Here is a 12266-nt window from a genome sequence, read left to right on the forward strand (position 1 = left end):
ACTTTTCAGGGTAAATCTGATGATAATGAGCCCTCCCCTACTCCCCCTGTCTCATCTTTTCTGAGCCTCCCCTGTGTACACTGCCTCTCCCAACCCACCTCTGATGGCCAACTTCCCTCCAACTCTATACAGTTCAACTCTATACCTACCTCCAGCCCTGCAGTCTGGGTTTTACCTCAGGGAACAACATCCTGTGCTGTCATCTGCTTGTATCCTTTTTTTAAAAAATGAAGCTTCTTGGGCCTCCCCTGGTGGCGCAGTGGTTGAGCACAGGGCTGCGAAGCTGCCTGCAGCCTCTGCAGTGCCGGTTCAATCCCCAGCCGCTGGTGAGGGTCCCACATGGCGCAACAGACCTCTCCTGCCGCCTGCTGCTCCCCTCAGCAGTGTATTTCGTCAGTCTGCCTGTTCTGTTCCCCGCTCTGTCTCTGGTGAATTCTCTCACCCTCCCGTGCTTCTGACTGTACCCAGTGCTTGTATAAATAAATAAATAAATAAATCTTTTTTTTTTAAAAAAAAAATGAAGCTTCTTGTTATTCAAGACCCAGGAGAAGGAACAACATACGGTGAGTAGCAGTCCTATGAAATAGCTTTATTTGTCATTAGGTGTGCACATGTAGTCTAGTTCCTCTAGCTCTCTGATCAATTTCCTCACCCTCAAATTAGGGGTAATAATAACTCCATCCTAGAGAAGGTGTGGTGATTAAGGGAAATAATGCAAGTCCTGTGCAGGGTTCAATCAACACATTTTTATGCAATAGTGATGGAGGCTAAGAGGAGAAAATTTAGGATGGAGGTGTCAGAAGAGCAGATATGGGAGGTGGGAGTAGAAATGATTAACATAGTCATTAAACCAGCTATAGAAATGAAAAATTCTTGGGCGCCAATTGCTATTGCAAGTAGACTGTATAGAAAGTATCAGAGGTGCAGGCTGGAGGTGGTGATATGAAGATTGAGGGCCATTGTAGAGAATCACTGATCCTTGCAAATCAACCTAGTTACACACTAAAAGCGATTAATCTAACAATAGGTAACAATTCCACAAAAGAATGAATCCCTCCCCAAAAGAACACTGGCAAATCCGTACAATTTCTGCACTGGCAAAACTGCACCTCTCCGGCCCGCCTGTAACTATGTAGGTGCCTCTCTTTCTCCATTTCCTAATAAACCTATCCATTGAAAATGTAACATTTGGGCCTCCCTGGTGGTGCAAGGGGTTAAGTCTCAGCACTATGAAGCTGTCTGCAGCTACTACAGCACCAGTTCAATCCCTGGTCAGGGAGCTGACCCACATGGCACAGCAGACCTCTCCTGTCTCACCTACTGCTCTCCTCAGCAGGGTATTTCAGTAGATTCTCCTGATCTGCTCCCCACTCTGTCTCTGGTGAATCCTCTCACCCCCCCACACCTCTGGCCTGTACCCCAGTTCTTGTATGAATAAGTAAAAAAGAAATCTTAAAAAAATATAAAATAAAAGGTAACCTTTGCCTGCCTGTGTCCGTGCAAATGTCTTTGCTTCCTGGTAAACTTGCCGTGTGCTGCTGAAAGGGAAACTCTGCAGAAACTTTTCTTTAAAAAAAAAGATTTATTTTTATTTATGCATAAAAGAGTTGGGGTGTAGGCCAGAGGTGGGGGGGTGGGATGAGAGGATTCGCTGTGGACAGAGTGGGGGGGACAGACCAGGTGGATCCACTGAAATACACTGCTGATGAGCAGCCGGTGAGACAGGAGAGGTCTGCTGCGCCGTGTGGGTTCGATCCCTGGCCAGGGATCAAACTCATGCCACCGAAACTTTTCTGAGAGGCAACCCAAGGACCCGCTCACGGAGGCCAAAACCTCATCCAAACAGCAATAGTATCACGAACTTAAGATGTCCTCAGTTACGAGGAGCATCTTTATTTTATGAATTCCCAAGAAAGCAAGCCAAGTGGAACGGAAGGGAAATTGCACCTGGCATCGGGGATATTAAAATATGAGCAAAATATCCATCTGGGAATGGATGGAGCCGGTCTCCATCATGGTCTGAGAGGCTCCAAACTGGAAGTCTGGGCTCTAAGTCTCGGGCTGCCGGATATCTGGATGACCTTGAGTTTTCCTTCTCTAGGAAAAGTTTCCTACTGTGTCAGGTAAGCACAGCACGGATGACTCCCTGGCCGCTGGGAGGCCAGGACACTGGAGCCTTGCCGCTCCCCGCAGCCCACTGCGGGCTCCGCCGCTGCAAATATGGAATCAGACTTGTCTGCGATGAGGGCACAGCGCCCCTAGGGGTGTTGAGGTGCAAGAAGGGAGCAGACCGGTCCCCACGCGCCTCACGTGCGGCCAGCGGGGCCAACTCCCCACGCCTGTTCTCAGCAACCCGCTTAAGGTTCTTGAATTCCGGCCCCCCGAAAGTTTAGGGTTAATTGGAATGTCCTGTCTGAAGCTCAGTTTTCTTCTCTGCTCAACGGGCATCAAAATCCCTGACCCACTTTCCCCACAGGGTGGACGGGAATAAGGATCCGCAGGTAGGAAAGCTGTGAATCAGCCAGGGCCTCAGAGTCCCCTTAATGCTGCGGGAGGAAGAAGAGCAAGAGCAAGAGCGCTCAGGAAGTGGGGAGCTCAGCCTCAGCGGCCTCAGCTGTCAAACAGGATACGAGCAACACCCTCTGTCTGGTGTTGCTGAAAGACCACAAAGGGAAGGCAGGCAGGGGCTGCTCCCAGCGGGCGCTCAGTAAGTTGGGGAGCTCTCCAGTCTAGGGTATCGGTGGCCATCTGCCTGCGGTCCAGGGGCCTCCGTGGTGGCGCAAGGGGTTAAGATACAACCTATGGAACGGTCCGCAGCCACAGCAGCACGAGTGCAATTCCCGGGCAGCCAGGGAGCTACCCCCGTGGCGCAGCAGACCTCTCCTGCCTCGCCCGCTGCTCCCCCCAGCAGTATATTTCAGTCAGTCCGCCTGTTCTGCTCCCCACTCTGTCTCTGGTGAATCCTCTCACCACCCCCACCTCTGGCCTGCACCCCAGCTCTTGTATGCATAAATAAATCAGTCTTTAAAAAAAGAAAAGAAACCTGCTCTCCAGCACACACGCTGTCTCAGCCCGGGATGCCCGGCGCCTGCGGGGGGGCACTCGCCCGCCCGTGCCCAACTGCACCTCCGTGCGTCCTTCTCAGGAGGTCCTAACCCATCTTGGGATTCCAGGCCTGACGCGCCACCGTCAGAAACACCGCGCAGCAGCCCCGACCTCGGCGGACAGGGATCCGGCTGCCTCTCGTGTCCCGGGGACCACCTCAGGGACGCCGCTTCGGGGCCCGTTTATCCACCAGCCACCGCTCCCTCCGCCCACGGTCTCTGGGCGCGTGCGGGGTGCAACCACGTCAGAAGAAAAACACTTTTCAGCTCCAGCAGGAAGGGCGCCTCCTTTTCTCGCGCCCAGCCACTGCGGGGCCCGCTACCCCGGCTACTCGGGGGCGGGCGCGAGGCGGGTCCGCCGCGCCGTGACCACGCCCCCGCGGGTGGGCGGGGCATGTAAATTTCAAGCGCGGTTCCGCCCGGGAGCGCCCGAGCCCCGCCGCCGCGGAGCCGGTTCCCTCTCGAGGGCGGGCGGTGGGGCGGGGGCGCGAGGCCTGGAGTCCAGGGGCTCCCGGAAAGCCGGGGCGGTGGGCGCCGGAGGGCGGCGCGACGGGTCACCGTGAGTTGAAGGTGGGCGAGACGAGGAGGGCAAGGAGGCGGGCCGGCTGGCAGGCATCGCTTCTCGGCCTTTTGGCTAAGATCAAGTGTAGTATCTGTTCTTATCAGTTTAATATCTGATACGTCCTCTATCCGAGGACAATATATTAAACGGATTTTTGGAACGGGGAGATGGAATAGGAGCTTGCTCCGTCCACTCCACGCATCGACCTGGTATTGCAGTACCTCCAGGAACGGTGCACCCCCTCGGGGAACAAGCAGGTGAAAAATCAGAACTCGGTCTCAACACAAGCTGTTTTCCGGCTGTGCTTGGGGGGTTGGTTTCCCGAGGGGCGAGTTGCTGTGGCTACTGCGAGTCCTCTCGCTCTTCTTAGCCGAAAAAGCGCTTTGATTTTATTCAGCGGGACGAAGGGCGAAGCTCTCTCCTGTAGGGCGCGTTTATTTTCTACGTTGCCCTTGTTCTCACAGCCCTTAAAGTGGTTCACAGCACCCAACCTTCCCCCTTGCACACCCAAGTCTGCTCATGCACATGGGGGTGCAGCCTAAACACTCGAGGGAATCGAGGAACTGGAGGGCGCTGCTCAAAAGCTACGACCAGGGAACCGGCTTTTCGGGGGCGGGGGTGATGAGACTGGCACCTTGCTTTTAAAGTGCTGAGTCAGGCGCACAGACACACCGGGCGGGGGGCGGGGAGGCCCTCGCTCCTAAGGAAACATAAAGGCCTGTGCCCAGGCTCCTGGCTGGTGGGCGCATTCCCAGCAACCTTGCTTGACGTGGGCGTTTTCATTTGACAGTTCTCTGCCCAGCTCCCCATGTTGGCTCGCGACCCCGGAGGAGCAGGCAAGACGACCACCTTCAAACCGTGGTTCTCAAAAGTGGACAGGACATCAGAATCATCAAGAGGATCTGCTAGGTAGGACACAGGCTGCCGGGCTCCCCTCCCGGAACTTCTGAGTCACAGGCGAGTGGAGCCCCAGGCGTTTGGTGCCTCTCACCGGCCTCCCCCGTCCCGCCCGGTGGCCATTTGGCTGGGCATCTCAGCTCTGGCCCTGGGCTGGACTCTCCTCGCAGGCAAGAAGAGAAGGCTGCGTGGTCCCTTCTTACCTGCCCAGGGCTGCACATCACGTCACAGGCAACTCATGTGTTCAGAGTGGGGGTGATGGCGGGGAGTCCGGAGACCTGAGGGCGCAGGATGCCAGGGTAACCACCTCCCCATCTGCCCAAGACTTTGCCGGTTTGAACACTCCAAGCCCCACATTCCAGGAAGCCCCTACTTGCAAGTCTCATCCCAGTGGGGTAACAACTGTCCCAGCTTACCTTGGACGGGGAGGCTATCTATGGTGGAGGGTTATCGGTGCGGTGCGGTGGAAACACCTGAAGCCGTATCGCCGTATCAACACACATCCCTACTAAACCTGCAGTGTTGGAAACCAACATTACCGCAATGAAATAAGTAATTCCCATTAGAAAGAAAGAAGGGTCTGATTGTCCGGGCCTCAAAAACCAAGGTCCTGGAAGTGAAGAGCAACCACACAGTAGGGGGTGGGGGGAGGGTTGGGAAGGGAGAGGAAAACAGCTCCGGTCCGGTATGTTCTCTCGGCGTGCAAAGGGGCGCTCGACGCCCCACCCACCCCCGCCCCCCGTCCTCGACCCGCGGCCTCTCTCCTCTCCCAACTCCCTCTCCAGCCGCCGCAGTCCCCCGCCACCCCTGCAAGCACCCCTGCAGCACCCCTCCTACCGCGAGCTCGGGGGCGGGCGCGAGGCGGGGCCGCCGCGCCGTGGCCACGCCCCCTCGGGTGGGCGGGGCATGTAAATTTCAAAGCGCGGTTCCGCCCGGGAGCGCCCGAGCCCCGCCGCCGCGGAGCCGGTTCCCTCTCGAGGGCGGGCGGTGGGGCGGGGGCGCGAGGCCTGGAGTCCAGGGGCTCCCGGGCGCGCCCGGGAAGCCGGGGCGGTGGGCGCCGGAGGGCGGCGCGACGGGTCACCGTGAGTTGAAGGTGGGCGAGACGAGGAGGGCGAGGAGGCGGGCCGGCTGGCAGGCATCGCTTCTCGGCCTTTTGGCTAAGATCAAGTGTAGTATCTGTTCTTATCAGTTTAATATCTGATACGTCCTCTATCCGAGGACAATATATTAAACGGATTTTTGGAACTGGGAGATGGAATAGGAGCTTGCTCCGTCCACTCCACGCATCGACCTGGTATTGCAGTGCCTCCAGGAACGGTGCACCCCCTCGGGGAACAAGCGGGTACAAAAGGATAGAAGCACTTTTCTTTTCGGCGGCTGCTGGCGTGTGGCCCGCCTTGTTCAGTTCTGTCTTGCTCTAGGGTCCGCCGGGTTCTTTCAACGGGCCGCCGGGCTTTGCTGCCTGCTGTGCTGCTGCTCCTGCGGGCTCGGGGCTTCGCCGTTCCGGGCGCTCGCGCCAAAAGACCGTGCGTGTCGCTGAGGCTGCCAGGCGGCCTCTCTCGCAGGTGGAGAGAAGAGAAAGGTCCGGTCCGGCGGGAGCCCTTCCCTAACCTGAACTACAGGGCCAGCTTAGCTTCCAAGAACTTGAGTTACTCAAGCGCACGCACGAAGCATCCCCGGCACGAGGAGGAAAACGTGCGGTGCGGCACGACTGACAATGAGAAAACGAGGGGCCGACCCCAGGCAGCCGGTGTGGCCGCCTGGAGTCTTCCGGGTTTGGGGCCTCTTGAGAGCAGCAGGGTTTTGTCTGGGGAGTCCTGCCCAGGCCTCGGCCCGGGACCCTTCCTGTCTCAAGATGGAAAAGCACGACGCGGGGGCCTCCTCTGTGGCGCAGCGGTTGAGCGCTGGGTTGCGAAGCTGCCCGCAGCCTCTGCAGCGCCGGTTCGAGCCCCGGCTGGATCCCCGGCTGCTCCCCGGCCACCGGGGGAGGGTCCCGCATGGCGCGCAGACCCCTCCTGCCGCCCGCTGCTCCCCTCAGCAGTGTACTTTGGTCCTTCTGCCTGCTCTGCTCCCCGCTCTGGCTCTGGTGAATTCTCTCACCCTCCCGCGCTTCTGACTGTACCCAGTGCTTGTATAAATAAATAATTAAATCTTTAAAAGAAAAGCACGGCGCGGGGAGGGTGGGCCGCCGGCGCCCGAGCCTGGTGTATCTGTTCTTACCAGTTTAATGTCGGATGTGTCTCCTCGCAGAGGACGGGACAGCAGGTGGGGTTTTGGAGCAGGGAGTTTGGAAGAGGAGCCTGTTGCGTCCACGGCACGCACGGACCTGGCACTGCAGCCCCTGCAGGGACGGTGCGGGGGCCCCTTCTCACTGCCGCGCTCTCCTCTGATGGGGAGTAGACGCTGCCTGAGTTCTCATACGGCCTCTACTCTTTCTGCCGGGCGTCCTGTGTGCGGACCCCGGCCCAGCCCCCCGCCCCCCGCACAGCCCGGAGGGCTGGAGAGCTCTTCCTGGAGAGCTCGCTCTCTCTTGCCGTGGGAGCCCATGTGCGGGTCTCCCCTGGCCTTTGACCTTGGAGCGCTTTTCAAATCAGACTGAGGGACTTTGCTAAAGCGCCCATGTTACCGCTCTGCGCCTGGTGCTTTTACTGCATTAGCTCCTGCTTTGATGGAGGTGGCCTCTCCTGGTAACAGGCTCAGGTAAGTGAGTGCGGCCGACCGCCAGGTTCCGGGCTCCTCGCCACTCAAGCCTGCTTGTCTCAAGTTGTGCACCCAGTCACTGAAGTCCTGCCCCTCCGACCACCCCTATGCCCAGGGTTTCTCTCTCTCTCTCTCTCTCTCTCTCTCTCTCTCTCTCTCTCTCACTCACTCACTCTCACACTCACACTCACACACACACACACACACACACACACACACACACGCCGCTTCCAGACTCTCACCCTGTTGGGCTCTCTGAACCCTTTTTTAAAAAAACATTTATTTTGCATAGAACTGGTTTAGGCCAGAGGTGCAGGGGTGGGGTGGGGTGAGAGGATTCAGCAGACATGGCGGTGAGCAGAACAGGCAGATCTACTGAAATACACAGCTGAGGGGAGCAGTCAGTGGGAGAGTCAGGAGAGGTCTGCTGCGTCATGTGGGTCAGCTCCCTGTCTGGGGATCGAACTTCTGTCACAGTGGCTGGCCATAGCTTGATAAGGCAGAGACTTAACCCCTGTGAGTGTTGGAGTGGGGGGAGAAGCTTTTTGTGAATCATTTATATAAGTAAACATGAAAGACAGTGGGAAATGGATTCATTAAAACTGACCAACGCATTTAAACACAGAAAACCCACGTTCTCTGTCCTGTCTCCCAGGCGTCCGTGGACAACACCCGCCAAGCTGCAATGCACTGCTCGCTGTCATACCCGGCCTGTGACATTTTTAGAGACGTGACCAGGAAACTCTCAACCTTGAGTTTCTAGGGCAGCCGGACTGCGGGGAAGTAAATATACGCGGACACCGGGAGAGAAGGGCTGGTGGGCAGAGTCTGATGGGGACAGTCCTCTGGCGCCAGCCTCCGGGTTGACGAGGGTGGCGGGTCGTGGGCCGCTGCGCCCTTTCCGGCGCGGTGTGCCCGGGGGTGGCCAGAGCGCCCCCCTCCTTCCCCGCGCCCCTCGACGGCCTCCAGATCGCCTCGCGCCAAAGCGGCCTATTTCCGGGATGGCGGGTTCTGCGGCCTTCGCCTCCACAACCCCTCCCAAGCCCCCCGCACCCCAATCCTGACACCTGTTACCGAGACGCCCACGGTGAGCAGCCTCTCCTCGTCGTCCTCGTCGTCGTCGTCTTTTGTCTGGATGAGCCGAATGTTTTCACTTGCTCCTCTCGCGCGCTTGCGGTGCTCCTCGACGGCAGCCGCGGCCTGCGACGCTCCGCCGCGCTCCTTCACTGCCACGCGGCCGCCACCGGCCGCCTCACGGGGTGCCCCTCCCTGTCGGTGCGCGGCGGCCGCCCCATTCGCCTAGTTCTTATCGGTCACCACAGGCTCCAGTCAGCCGGCCGGGTGCTCGGCACCAAGGGCCTCCGCCCACCCGACAGCCGCCGGCCCGGCGCGGTGGGGCGCGCGCGCGGAGCCGGGCTGGGCGCTCGTCCCCGGCTGGGGCAGCCTCGCCGCCTCGCCGCGCCGGGCGGGCGGCCTCACGAAGCCGTGTTCGCGGCTGATCACCCTCGGCGGCGATGCGGGCCGGGGGTGGCTTTCGGCGGGAGCCGAATCTGGAACGCACGCGAGGCGCTGGCTGGGACGGAGCGGCCTTTGGCCAGACGGTGCCGCCAGGTTCCTAGGAGGGTGCGCCCCAAGGACCCGCGAGTCACCCCACCCGGCAGAGGCGGGGCGTTGCAGGGGAAAAGGTTTTCAGACTTTTCTGCCCTCCCACCACTCGGATTCCCCGCCTGCTGGGGCACCTGCAGCTGTTACATTGTTGTGTTGTTTACGTCTGTGGGCCGCGGGAGGAGCGTTGAGACGGGCGTGGAGAGCAGCAGAAACAGGAGAGAAGGAGGGGCGAAAGAAGCCGGAGAAGCCCAGACAGAGTTGAAGACTTGGGGGGTGGAGGGGTGAGGGGAGGGGGGCTTGGAGGCCTGCGCGCCTCCTGCCTGCCGTGCCCCTGGTTGCTGCAATGCGCGTCAAGCTCCATGAAAGCCTGAGGAAGCCACCGAGGGCGCCAAGGCTCTCCTTTACCCGTCTGCCGGCTCCCAGGTAACCTGCTCCGCGCCCTTCCTGCCCCCACAGTTGGCATAAGTCGACAGGATGATCCTATGCAGACGGGTGTGGAGCCCTCGGAAGACCTCAGGAGAGACTGAGGAGCAGACTGTGTTTGCCTGTGACTGCGCTGGACGTGTCCCGGCAGCGCAGGTGGTGACCAGAGTCCGGGAGCTGCTGGAAGAGCTAGAGATGCTGCAGCACAGGAGGTGGACCGGGTCCGGGAGCTGCGAGGCAAGACCTCAAGTGGAGGAGGAGATGGCCCGCAAGGACCAGCCCATGACCCCCGAGGCAGCAGAATCGTTCGGGAAGAAGGGAAAAAAGACTGATGGACTTGGACTGACAATCCCGCCAGAAGGTGGAGGAACTTTGGCAGGGTAATGTTAGGTTTTGGGGGCCCTGGGGGTTGGGGATGGTATGGCTTGTACACCCCAGGAGATGGGAATCTGGGGGTGGCCAGTGGGCCTTGATGGCCAAAAGCAGCCTGTGTACTGCCCAGCGGCTAGGCAGAGGGGGAAAAAGCCAACACAGAAAGGCAAAAGCTGGTGCTGAGATTGGGGAGCCCTGAGCGGCTAAGAAGCCCGCCGAGTATGATGCTAAAGAAGGCCAGGGAGTCTCTTAAAATCACCTGTGGGTGATGCCCTGCTCACTGCTGAGTAAGGGTGAGGAGTTGAGGAACCCACCCTTGGGGGAGGGGTGGGGAATGTGGCTTGTGGCTTGTGGTGGAGCCCACAGCCGAAGTGGGGACCCAGGAGAGGCCGCATGTGGAGCTTGTATCCACGGATCCCCGGCCCACGTGCTTGTGCAGCGGGTTGGCCCGAGTGCAGGGGTCTGCGTGTGGCATTGGTGGCTACGAAAACGGAGTGTTGGAGCGACCGCAGACAGAAAACCCTGAGGACTGGGCGATTACCCCCGAAGAGTACGGCATCCCGTCCAAGCGGGAGTGCATCCTGGGGGTGGATGTGGTGTGTGGCCTGTGGCGACTGACCGGTGTATAGAGTATATAGAGTGTGTGGCAGAAACCCCCGAGGGCGTGGCTTGTAGGGTAAATGGGTTTCAGGCTTCTCTGCCCTCCCCCCGTTCGGATGGCCCCGCCTGATGGGGCACCCGCAGCTGTTACACCGTGGCGGTGTTCACGTCTGTGGGCCACGGGCGGCGCACTGAGACCGTCACTGCGGAGAAGCAGGAACAGCAGAGGAGCGGGAGAGAGAAGGGGCGCGAGAAGCCCAGAGTGAAGACTTGCCGGGGGCTCGGAGGCCTGCCCGCCTCCTGGCCCCCGGCCCCCCCCCCCGCCCGCCCGCCCGCCCGCCCGCCCGCCTGCCTGCCTGCCTGCCTGCCTGCCGTGCACCTGGTTGCTGCGAAGCACGTCAAGCTCCGTGAAAGCCTGAGGACGCCACCGCGGGCGCCAAGGCTCCTTCACCCGGCTGCCGGCTCCCGGGTAACCTGCCCCGCGCCCTTCCTGCCCCCACAGGCGTGTGTTCTCTTCACAGCGCTAAGCAAAGCAGTTTTGCGTGAAAGGTCCAAAAAGAGAGAGCGAGACTGGGCGGCTGGTCTCATCCCGTGCACGGCGGCGGGGCGCGGCGGGGCGCGGGGGCGTCCGGGGCGGGCGCGGCCCGCGCGAATCCTCCCGGCGCGGCCGCGCCTCGCTCGGGGCGAACGCGGAGAGACGGAAGGGACAGCGCAGGCCAGGGCAGGAAAGAAAGAGGAGGGCCGGGGGAGGCGGACGGACAGACAGAAACGTTGGGAAGTGGAGCCGCACAGGGGCGGCTCGCGTCTCTGTCCTTCGGGCTTTCGGGGGAAAGCGGGGCCGGAGAGGCGCGCCCGGGCGGCCCGCGCGTTTCCGCGGCAACGCGCGGGGGCGGTGCAGGCGAGCGCGAGGGGGCGGGCGCCTGGGCGGGGCATGCAAATTTGCAGCGGCCGGTTCGCCCGGCGGATATGGGAGCCCAAACGGGAAAGGCGTGAGAGCCCCAGGGGAGGGGGCGCGGCGGTCCAGAGCGTGCGGGTGGTGAGCGCCGCGGGCGCGCACGTGGCCGCGGGCGCGCGGGCGCCGGGTTGCGGGCGCGCGTCCCTCACCGTGAGTTAAAAGCCGTGTGCGTGCGAGGGTGTCCGGGGCCCGCTGGCGGCAAGGTTATCGCTTCTCGGCCTTTTGGCTAAGATCAAGTGTAGTATCTGTTCTTATCAGTTTAATATCTGATACGTCCTCTATCCGAGGACAATATATTAAATGGATTTTTGGAACTGGGAGATGGAATAGGAGCTTGCTCCGTCCACTCCGCGCATCGACCTGGTATTGCAGTGCCTCCAGGAACGGTGCACCCCCCTCGGGGAAACAACATGGTCATAAAGGAAGACTGCTGGCCTCTCGCTCCCTGGCTTCAGCCACAGGGAGAAGGAAACTCTTGGCCCTTTTCTGCTCCGGCTAGGAGGTCGTCATTTTGTACTTTTGTACCGGGGTTGTTGCTCGCCCTATCTTGCGGCCCCACGCACTGCGGGGGTAGGGATGACGGGTGCCTTTGTGCGTTCACTCTGTGTGCGTGTCTGTCTGTCTGTCTGTGAAGGGATCTGAGGAACGTTAAGTGCGTGCATAGACCTGAAGTTTATGTTAAGTTCAAATACTGCTCTGCTGCCTGTAGAGTAGAGAGTAGCCTTTTCTCGTCTTACTACCCAACCCATACTTACCAGAGACTGGTAAGAAGTAAAGAATGTGCATCGAGCCTTTGCATCCCCACGGCCCAGTCTCTGCAAGAAGCGGGGGTTCCTATGAGCTGGCCTCGAAATGGCCACTCGTGGGCAACTGTGACTTATTTGATATCTGCCAATCACAGCGGACATTCCGGGACTACCTACTGAGACCAGACTATCCTGTACCACGACCACGAGGCAGGCCCGGGATCGCCTAGGCTGCCGTTGACCTGATCACGTGACTAACTCCATCCGTGTAGGTGTCCGGATTACTGCCTGTGATAACA

The sequence above is a fragment of the Talpa europaea genome (genome assembly GCF_964194135.1).
Source record: "Talpa europaea genome assembly, chromosome: 7".
Lineage (NCBI taxonomy): Eukaryota > Metazoa > Chordata > Mammalia > Eulipotyphla > Talpidae > Talpa > Talpa europaea.